A 10,508-nucleotide genomic window follows, 5' to 3' on the forward strand; every position below is an offset into this window, starting at 1 on the left:
GGGTGGAGATGATTAGCCTCAAAGGCCCAGTGCAAAAAAACAGCAACAACCTTCACCCAGCTATAATACAGACACTTCAAACATCTATAATAAATACTATAATAAATAATGATTGTTTTGAGCTGAAACTGTACAGACACATACTGGGCACACAAAAGACTTAAATTAAATATGAAAAAAGGGTAACCTGTGTGCCCTTTAAGGAAGCTTTGAAGTTTCATTTGGTTGCTCATTTGCTGGCTAGGAGTGCTGTTGGCCCATATAACCTTCATTTCTGTTGTTAATGCAAAGATGGCGACTACTCAAAAAAAAGCTATTTATATTATCGAGTAGTATCGGCAGAAGTGAAACGACGAAATTGCCTATTTGCACTAAAGGTACCCAAAGCAATGAATCAGCTGCCAGGCAGCTCGTGACAGAGCACTTCATCACTGTCCTCCAAGAAGCCCTAAATTCACCCCCTGTGATTTTTTTCTGAGGGTGATTTATTTTCTTAGGGTAATTATCTTTCGTTAAAGATATGTTGTTTCGACCATCTCAACCAGCTAACATCGAGGAACTAAAAGAAGGAATAGCTGCAGCTATCCAAACTGTTACGCTCAAGATGCTACAGAAAGTGTGGAACGAGTTCGAGTATCGGGTTGATGTCACGTAAGTGTCTGGATGGGGTCATAGTGAACATGAACTTGATTTCTACTGAAAAAACTAGTTAAGAACTCTTCATATTGATTCTAATCAAGGTTACATCATGTTTCTTTGATTTCTTTTCAAAGTTGTGGTATTCTTTTTGAATCACCCTGTATACATCAATTAATTAAATGTTTTTTTTTAAGGAATTAATGATTTTATTTAGCATTAATGCATTCATTTGATCATAGGTGATATAAAGAGTATTATCACATTGTATTTTGATGTCATTTTCAATTAAATACTGTAACTAATGTAAAAGTCCTAAAAATACAGTGTATAAGTCAACAATACAAATATTTACATATTTTTAATTGGAAAAAGTTAAAACATAATAATATTAAACAATATTGCTGTTTTTACAGTATTTTTCATTAAATAATTAATAATAAAAAAACAAATGCAGCCTTTGTTAGTCTTTAAAGATAATTTTAAATAACTTAAAACTCAAAGTGACATACTGTAATAAAACATATTTGAATAAAACATTAACAGTGGCCTTTGAAAAAGATGGTTTTTGATGTTGCAGGGACCTGTTTTTTAATATTTTGAGCCAGAAAAACATAAGATGTTAATGTAAGCATCTAGAGCTGGACATAAATAATAAATGCGTTATGTCACACACATGACAGCAGCACTTTCTTTTAAATGTGCCATTTCACAGACTGTTTCTATTTCAGAATCGAGAAGAAAATGCATAATTGATTATGGCGTTAAAACCCAGTGAAACGCTCCGGCTGCAGAGCTGTTTGTCTTCTTAGATCAACTCTCAGTGTGCAAATATACTCACTGCACTAAAAACACACATCAAATTCTATCCTAATAAACTGAACATCAGGCAGTATTTGTTTTCCCTGATATGACAACAGTTCATTTGCACTGAAAAGCAATCGTGCCGGATTAAATTGCTGAATTAACTCCATTGTAATGGGTGAAGACAGAGAATTGACTTGGAAAGTCAATTTTTGAGAGCAAAAAAGACAGAGCAAATGTTTTAAGCTTTTAAAGAAACTATATGGGTAAAATATTGTGTTTTATGCAGTAAAAATGTCAGAATTTAAGGCTTTTATGCAGAAAGTGTGCATTAAAGTTAAAAAAGTACTCTTCTTATTTTTAAGTGTATTTCATTTCATTGCGTGCACTTCATTATTTTGTAAAACATTATTCGTGTTCACAATCTTTAATCGAACTCCATAATCTTCCCTGCCCCCTCTAAATGGCTTTTGTTCACTTTTGGTCACATGGAATGCCTTTAGGGCGGTGCTGTCAGGCCTTTAGGGGTGGGGCTATCAGTGTGTGTCTCAAACAAGTGTATGATATGAACAAATATGATTCTGATTTTGGTGGACAGTAAAATCCTCCACAACTGAGAGCAAACTGGCATTCAAAGGTTCCTCCATTTTCTCAGCAACACCCATCTTTCAACGATCCAATTGGTTTTCCAAAAGTCAAAATCATTCACCACCCTACATTTTCTTTTTCAGTAACTTCAGAAGATCTATGTCACGATAGTGGAAAAAAGGCTTAATCTTCTGTTTCATGCTAACTTTAAATTTACCAAAAGTAACAAAAAAAGGCATTTAAAATGTTAACAGAAAAAAGAACCATATAAAATAAATTCCTTCTCATGGAACTTTTTAGAAATATAAAGAATCCTGGAAAAATTGGTTTAAAGCTAATTTTAAAATTTAAGTATCTGATTGTTTTTAGAGATTGATCATCAAATCAGCCTATTCAGCCTGATATTGTGAGGAAACGTAACTATATTACATATTGTTGTAAACTACCTGACAAAAATCTTGTCGCCTATCCAAGTTTTACGCCCTATTCACATGGGGCATCAACGCTTCCCGTTCACTTTGAATGGGTGACGTCAGGCGTTGCCGAACTGCATTGTGGATCCGTCGACGCCGCTTCAGAGGCGTTGTTAGCTGCAGAAGTTGGGACTAGCTCAACTTTTCAAGCGCCGACGGAAGTGTCAGCCAATCAGATCGCTGTATGCAAATACACCAGCTAGACAGTGGCGTATTGCTGACTGAATTTCATTGGCTGATGCTGCTTTGACGATCGCGTTAGCCCCTACTTCAGACACGCCTTCAGTCAAGCGTTGATGCTGAAGCCTCGTGTGAATGGGGCGTTAGGAACAACAAATACTAACTTGTTAGGAGCAACTTGACCTTCTTTGCTTTCAGGAACTTTGATGTGGAGGCTGAAGTATGAGAAGGAGCGCTATCCTGCTGAAGAATTTGCCCTCTCCTTTGGCTTGTAATGTAATGGGCAGCACAAATGTCTTGATACTTCAGGCTGTTGATGTTGCCATCCACTCTGCAGAACTCTCGCACGCCCCAATAATGAATGTAACCCCAAACCATGATTTTTCCTTCACCAAACTTGACTGATTTCTATGAGAATCTTGGGTCCATGCAGGTTCCAATAGGTCTTCTGCAGTGTTTGTGATGATACAGCTCAACAGATTATTCATCTGAAAAATCTACCTTCTGCCACTTTTCCAAATGATTAACTAAAAGTCAAGTTATTATTTTTTGCTCTCCCGACTTTTGTCAGGTAGTGCATTACATATCTTACACAGACATTACAATTGCAAAATATTCAATTTTTAAAAGCATACATCCTTTTGACATATCCTATCGACGCATCAACAATAACTGTTGCCATTTTTTAATGCTGTTTAATAGTTTTGTGTGTAAGAATTGTTCTAACAGACAAAAATGCAATGTACTGTATATTATGAGTAAACTAATAGTATTTTATCACATTCGATTGGACGAAACATATCTATTACAGGAGATCTCAAAAATAAAATAAAATCATAAGATGGAATGTACTAGGGCTGTTTGATATTGGAAAAATCTGATATTGCGATAATTTATTATCCTGCCATAAACATTGCGATACAGTTTGATTAGCTCTATTTGACGGTTTTCTGGGGAGTCTAACAGTGTTCAGGTACAGAAAATGTTGTGTTATTCTTTTTGAATTACCCTGTATACATTGATTAATTAAATGTTTTTTTAAGGAATTAATGTTTTTATTTAGCATTAATGCATTCATTTCATTATAGGTGATTGTAAAGATAATGATCACATTGTTTTTTTTATGTAATTTTCAGTTAAATACTGTAATTAAAGTAACAGTGCTAAAAATACAGGGTTAAAGGCTGATTTATACTTCTGCGTCAAACGTCGGCGTATGCTACGGCGCTGACGCATAGCCCTTCGCCGTGGCCCTCGCCGTCACTGACGTGCACCTCTCAAAAATTGTAACTACACGTCGCAACGACGCGTAGCGTAAGCTCTGTGATTGGTCGGCTTGGTAGCGCTGACGAGTCTGGGCAGGACCGAGAGCCGCGCGAATGGCGCGAGCGATTGTTACAAGTGTAGAGTCCCGTGAAGGAGCTCCGGATGGAAAGTTTTGTTTTGTGTTTACCTCATAGTTAAAGTTGTTGCACGTCCGCCGGTTCCTGCCTCAAAATGAGCGAATTTGAGCCACTTGTACATCCCGGAAGTGTTCAGGAAAAGCAAAAAAGCAGAGAAGAAACTCGACACAGAGGAACATTTACACCTCACTGCCCACTAGCGTTTCGGAAGTGTTAATGCAGACCGACAGAGACAGCGCGCAGAAGTATAAATGCACAGCCACGCGCGTTGCCTGCGCCGTGGGTTACGCCGGTCACTTGACGCAGAAGTATAAATCAGGCTTAAGTCAACACTGATGATGACAAACTAAATATTCACATATTTTTAATTGAAAAAGTTAAAAACACAATAATATTTAACAATATTGCATTTTTCACAGTATTTTTATTTAGTAAATAAAAAAAAATGCAGCCTTTGTTAGTTTTTTAGGAGAATTTTAAATAAATTAAACTCAACAATGTGACAGGCTGTAGTAAACTAAACATTTTTGAATAAAACATTAACAATGGCCTTTGAAAAAGATGGAAATATTGGATATTGGAAAAATCTGATATTGCGATAATTTATTATCCTGCGATAAATATTGCGATATGACTACAGTTTGAATAGCTGAGGAGTCTAACAGTATTCAGCAATGCTTTTCTTACATTGCTTTGTCTCATTTCTAGTCCAAATATCTCAAATAAACTCTTAGATCAAGCAAAAATTGTGTTTTTTTTAATCAAATAAAATATATAATGATTATTAAAAAATTAAAAGCTTTTCCTTAAAACAAGCAAAATTATTCTCTAGTGGGCTAAGTTAAATAATTGTATTTCTTTGGACTAGAATCAAAAATAAAAACTCTAAGTAAGAATTTTTGTTGTTGTTGTTGTTGTTGTTGTTGCAAAAATCATATAAATTCTGCATGAATACAATGAATAAACAATTCTTTATCTACTGCTCGAATATAATCCAGACTTAAAATAGCTTATCTTTGCGATATGGGCAGCATGATGGCGCAGTGGGTAACACAAGAAGGGCATCTCGCTGCTTAAAACATATGCTGGATAAGTTGGTGGTTCATTCCGCTGTGGCAACCCCAGATTAAAAAACTCGGACTAAGCCAAAAAGAAAATGAATGAGCGAATGAATCTTTGCGATGTGATTATTGCGAATGCAGATATCAAAGCTTAAACGATATATTATGCAGCCCTAAAATATACATTGATCTCCAAGCAAAAGGTCTTGTGTTTATCACAGTGTGAGATTTTGAAAACGGATCCAAGCCCCAGATGCAAAGGAGCAGTCGCTGTATAAGCGTCATTCTTATTCCCCACATGTAGCTAATAAACCACCAAAACACTGGGCAATAAAGAAGAGAGAGATAGAGAGAAAAGGCTGTTTGTAGTGCAGAAATCCTAAGTGTTTCAGATTGAGCTGTTTGATAAACATGCCAGCTTCACTGTTTGTTTGGCCTCGAAGAAAACAGAGTCATACGTCAAAAGCTATTGTCAATGGAGGTGAAGGCGAGAGCTGTGCACAATCTAACATGTTTTCCCTTTCTCAGTTTGTTTCTGGTAGGTTTTGTTTCATATTTACAGTGTATAATAGTTTTCATAACTTGTTTCTTAAAACTGTTTTCTTTTCTCTTTGCAATGATGACAGTAAATATTTTACTAGATATTTTTTAGGATACTAGTATTCAGCTTAAAGTGCAATTTAAAGGCTTACCTAGGTTAATTAGGCAGGTTAGGGTAATTAGGCAAGTCATTGTATAGCAGTGGTTTATTCTGTAGACAATCGAAATAAAATATTGCTTAAGGGGGCTAAAATATTAACCTTAATTTTTTTTTTTTTAATAAACCTCTTTTATTCAAGCCAAAATAAAAAATTAAGACTTTTTCCGGGGAAAAAATATTATAGGAAATACTGTGAAAAATGTCTTGCTCTGTTAAACAGCATTTGAGAAATGTTTAAAATAGGCAAATGGGAAATATTAGAAAATATACAAAAAAAAAAATCACAGGAAGGCGAATAATTTTGACTTCATCTGTATATAAACAAAAACTGGACTCAACTGGACTCCTCTGATGTGACAGAAACTTGACTATAAGAACTATATATAAATGTATGACGCCAAGTCTTCAATCATGCCTAAAGGAATCGAGTTGAGTCCAGTGTTTGTCTCTGAACCTCAGTAATTTCAGTCACAGCAGGTAATATAAGGGAAAAGCATGGCTATAAAACGCCAGATAGCATTTTTCATTTTTTTGTGACCTGGATCTGTCCGTGCAATGCCACGGGAGAGTTTCACACCACTAATTCTCACGCTCCTCACGTCGCATGATGTTTTGATTACAGTCTCTTTAATATTAGCCAGTGGGCTCCAACACACATCACAGCACATTTCTTCTGAACGGCCCCACTGCTTAAAATACCCTCACCGGCCACTTTATTAGGTGTTTAACTGCTTGTTAAAGCAAAAATCAGCCAATCACATGGCAGCAACTCGATGCATTTAGGCATGTAGACATGATCAAGACGATCTGCTGCAGTTCAAACCGAGCATCAGAATGGGGAAGAAAGGTGATTTAAGGGACTTTGGCATGGTTGTTGGTGCAAGACAGGCTGGTCTGACTATTTCAGAAACTGTTGATCTACTAGGGCACAACCATCTCTCGGGTTTACAGAGAATGATCCAAAAAATATAAAATATCCAGTGAGCGGCAGATCTGTGGGCACAAATGCCTTGTTGATGCCAGAGGTCAGAGGAGAATGGTTAGACTGGTTCCAGCAGATAGAAAGGCAACAGTAACTCAAACAACCACTTGTTACGACTGAGATTTGCAGAAGAGCATCTCTGAATGCACAACACATCCAACCTTGAGGTGGATGGGCTACAGCAGCAAAGGACTACACCGGGTGCCACTCCTGTCTGTTAAGAACAGGAAACTGAGGCTACTATTATTGTTAGAGGATTGCTGCTGACCATGTCTTTCCCATCTTCTAATGGCTACTTTAAGCAAGATAAAGCACCATGTCAAAGCGCCAACCATCTCAGAGTGGTTTCTTGAACATGACTATGAGTTCACTGTACTCAAATGGCCTCCAAAGTCACAAGAACTCAATCCAGTAGAGCACCTTTGAGATGTGGTGGAACGGGAGATTCACATCAGGGATGTGCAGCCGACAAATCTGAAGCAACTACGTGATGCTGTCATGTCAATACGGGCCAAAATCTCTGAAGGAATATTTACAGTAATGTGTTGAATCTATGACACAAAAGATTAAGGCAGTTCTGAAGGCAAAAGAGGGACCAACCCGGTACTAGAAAGTTGTACCTAATAAAGTGGCCAGTGAGTGCATATGCTGTGTTCATTATGCTTGACTTTCACATTTCTACCAACTAATTACGAAATAAAAGCATTTTGCTTTTCATAGACATAATACATCTCATACTACACATTAAGTAATACAACAAAATATGTGTCAAAATCATTAGACCTCCTGTGAAATTTTATTTCTTTTTCAAATATTTCCCAAGTGATGTGTAACAGTGCAAGGAATTTTTCTGAGCATTTCCTATAGCCTAAGATTTTTTTCCTCTGCAGAAGGTCTGATTTGTTTTATTTTGGCTAAAAGAAAGATATCTAGTAAAATATTATTTACTGTCAAAGATAAAATAAATCAGTTATTTGAAATGAGTTATTGAAACTATTTTGTTTAGAAATGTGTTAAAAAAAAACTTTCCATTCAACAGAAATTAAGGGAAAAAAACACAGCGGGGCTAAAATTCTGACTTCAACTGTATATGTAAAGTTATATGACTCGTATATTGTATATGAAATTGTTCGGATATAAGTGATATTTATTTATAATGTTAAATATATATTAATAAACATGATTTGTCTAAATATTTCATATGATTAGTTTGTCTCAATTATTAGGCCTAAATATTGTTTTTAGGTTATAACCTATATCAATTTTAAATATTTCATCATTGTATGCCACATGTAAAATGCAAAACTTGTACATTATAAATATTGCAAAAATGGTGCATGTTTAAACATTTTGAAATTCCAAAAAGATTTTAAATGATTATAAAATCAAGAGACAAGAAATCATGAAACAATTCATAAAGTGCACTCCACACAGACTGACAATTAAAGAAAAAATTCAATATATGAAAGTTTAGAAGGATATGTTACCTCTTCATGGTCAGCAGTTGTATCATCCAGGTGTTGAGAAGGTCTTTCAAACATGGGCAAAAAGAGAAACAGATTTAATAATTAAGCAACTAAAAACACTCTTGTATGACACCGCCCTAACTACACGCGACACAAAACATGATAAAATGAGTCTTTTTCATGTTAAAACTAGTTTTGTCCTTAAACATTTGCGATGGCGACAAAACTTGGATAAGTGCATAGTGCCATTTGGACGCTACCGTTTCTATTTCCGCGACGTCGCGGCAAAACAGCGTCATAAACTACAGTCAATTATCACCTCAGGTTTTTTTAGTTAGATTGTGTGCTTTATTCAGTGTTCAATTATAGCAATGTGAGCTTGAACACCATTTTACACGATATTTACTGCCATGTTGAAAGCAGCAGCAGATAGTTTACTGTACCTCAGATCTTTAAAATAGAAGTAGGCTAGCAAAGGGTTTGAAAATTAAAGTCAGGAATAACATCAGTACTCAGCCTACTGCACATACGTTAATGATGTTAAATTGATTTAATATGTATCAATTGGATTAACTCTTACCATTTCGTTGGGAGTGCAGTGACTGGCTCTATTTGAATGTTGTCATCCAGCAAAATATCTAGCTGCCAGAATTTTGTTGCAATTTTTGGTGCGATCTCTCCTAAAATAGCCTGTGTATGTATTATTAGCAACTAAACATAATAAATTATCAGCTTTTCCCACAATTTTCACTCAGTGACTCTTCAGTAGGTAAAATATGCGGAGTTGTAAGAATAATAACAGCTCAATAAATGTCCTTTTCCAGATGGATGTTGCATTAAAACCAAATGCAATAGCATATTGGAATCAATTTATGAGTGATGGAAAAAAGTTTGGCTTCTGCTTAATTGCCATCTCTTAACACACAAGGTTAAAGATATTTTGTTTAAACTCCTTCTCAGAATATATTCTGCCAAAGGTTATTTAAATACATTTTAAAAAGATATAGATGTAAGGGGTGGCATTTGCACTCAGAGGCCAGAGAGCGTTGTTCATTTATTTTGGTATTACCTGTGTCCCTTTTTGTTGAAATATTAGACTTTATTTCTGTCAATATTTTTGAAAATATTACTTTACATTGGAAAGATGATCTTTTAGGAATTTTTGAAAACTCAAGAGACAAAAAGACCCATATACATTCTTAATTCATTTCATATTTATAAGTGTAAATTTCAGGTAAAAGTCCAGGTTTTATTACATTTAAAATTAAAGTGAAGCATTATATTGAGTCTGTATTACTCTCAAAAAGTCATAAAGCTATGTGAATTGTACAAACCTGTATATCATTTAATTTATTCCTGTGATATTGGCTTTATCTCCCCCTAGCCTTGGAAATTTTCTTTGTATTGTTGTACTTGACTAGCATTGTATTTCTTTACGTAATTGAAAAAAATATATATAATAATCTTGTCGCGTATAGTATGTAGTTACTGTAGGACATGCTGTTACAAGGAATATCAGAATTATATAAAATTTACAGCTTAAAAAAAGGCTAAAAGTGAGAAGTATAGCCAAGAACAGTGTCAAACTCATATCTCATAATTAACCTTGCTTCATATTGATTCTCTGTAGCTTATGTATTAGCATGACAATCAGAGGATGACCCTCAGTCAGGCGAGCTCACCTTAAGCCAGCTCTGCTCCACAGATAACAGGTCCGCAGAGGGGGCGAGTAATGGACAGCACTCAGCATCCCTTCTGAAAGCTTTTCAAAGCCTCCATTCTGAGAAAAGAGATCTTCTTGAAGAGGAATTTTAAAACTGGGCTGACTTAACCCTTCGAGTTTAAAGTTCATTTGCTCAGCCTCAGGCTATTCAAGATGAATACAGCATTTATACATTAAAGAAGAGTTTAAAGTGAGACACTACAGGCAACTACACTGTTTTTTCAAGCACCTTTTGGGGTTTAAACTAGATTTGGGGATTTTTGGCTTTTCATAAACTGCTATTTTTCCAGACTAATGGAAGGAAAACATCTAAAACAGACTTTTCTTAAGGGGATAGTTCACCCAAAAATGTCTATTCTATCAATATTTACTCTCACACTTGTTCCAAATTCTGTTGAACACCAAATAAGACATTTTGAAGAAAGCTGCAAAACTATAAGCATTGACTTACCATAGTATTTGTTTGTTTTTTCTCCTACTGTGGATGTCAAT

The 10,508-nt window shown here is 35.4% G+C and overlaps 1 long non-coding RNA gene across 3 annotated transcripts in view; it reads right to left on the minus strand.

Moving 5' to 3' along the window:
- The window catches only part of LOC141379446 (uncharacterized), an 80,544-nt gene extending 70,471 nt beyond the window's left edge, over positions 1-10,073 (minus strand). For 2 of the 3 annotated variants that reach the window (XR_015519152.1, XR_015519155.1), the window contains exon 1: positions 8,315-8,566. This is a non-coding gene — a long non-coding RNA (uncharacterized LOC141379446). Of the gene's footprint in view, positions 1-8,314; positions 8,567-9,975 lie in introns of those variants that run through there. The other variant, XR_015519154.1, reaches the window with a different exon arrangement.
- Between the last annotated feature and the right edge of the window lie 435 nt (positions 10,074-10,508).

This window comes from Danio rerio, chromosome 20 (genome assembly GCF_052040795.2).
Source record: "Danio rerio strain M-AB ecotype USA chromosome 20, GRCz13ab, whole genome shotgun sequence".
Lineage (NCBI taxonomy): Eukaryota > Metazoa > Chordata > Actinopteri > Cypriniformes > Danionidae > Danio > Danio rerio.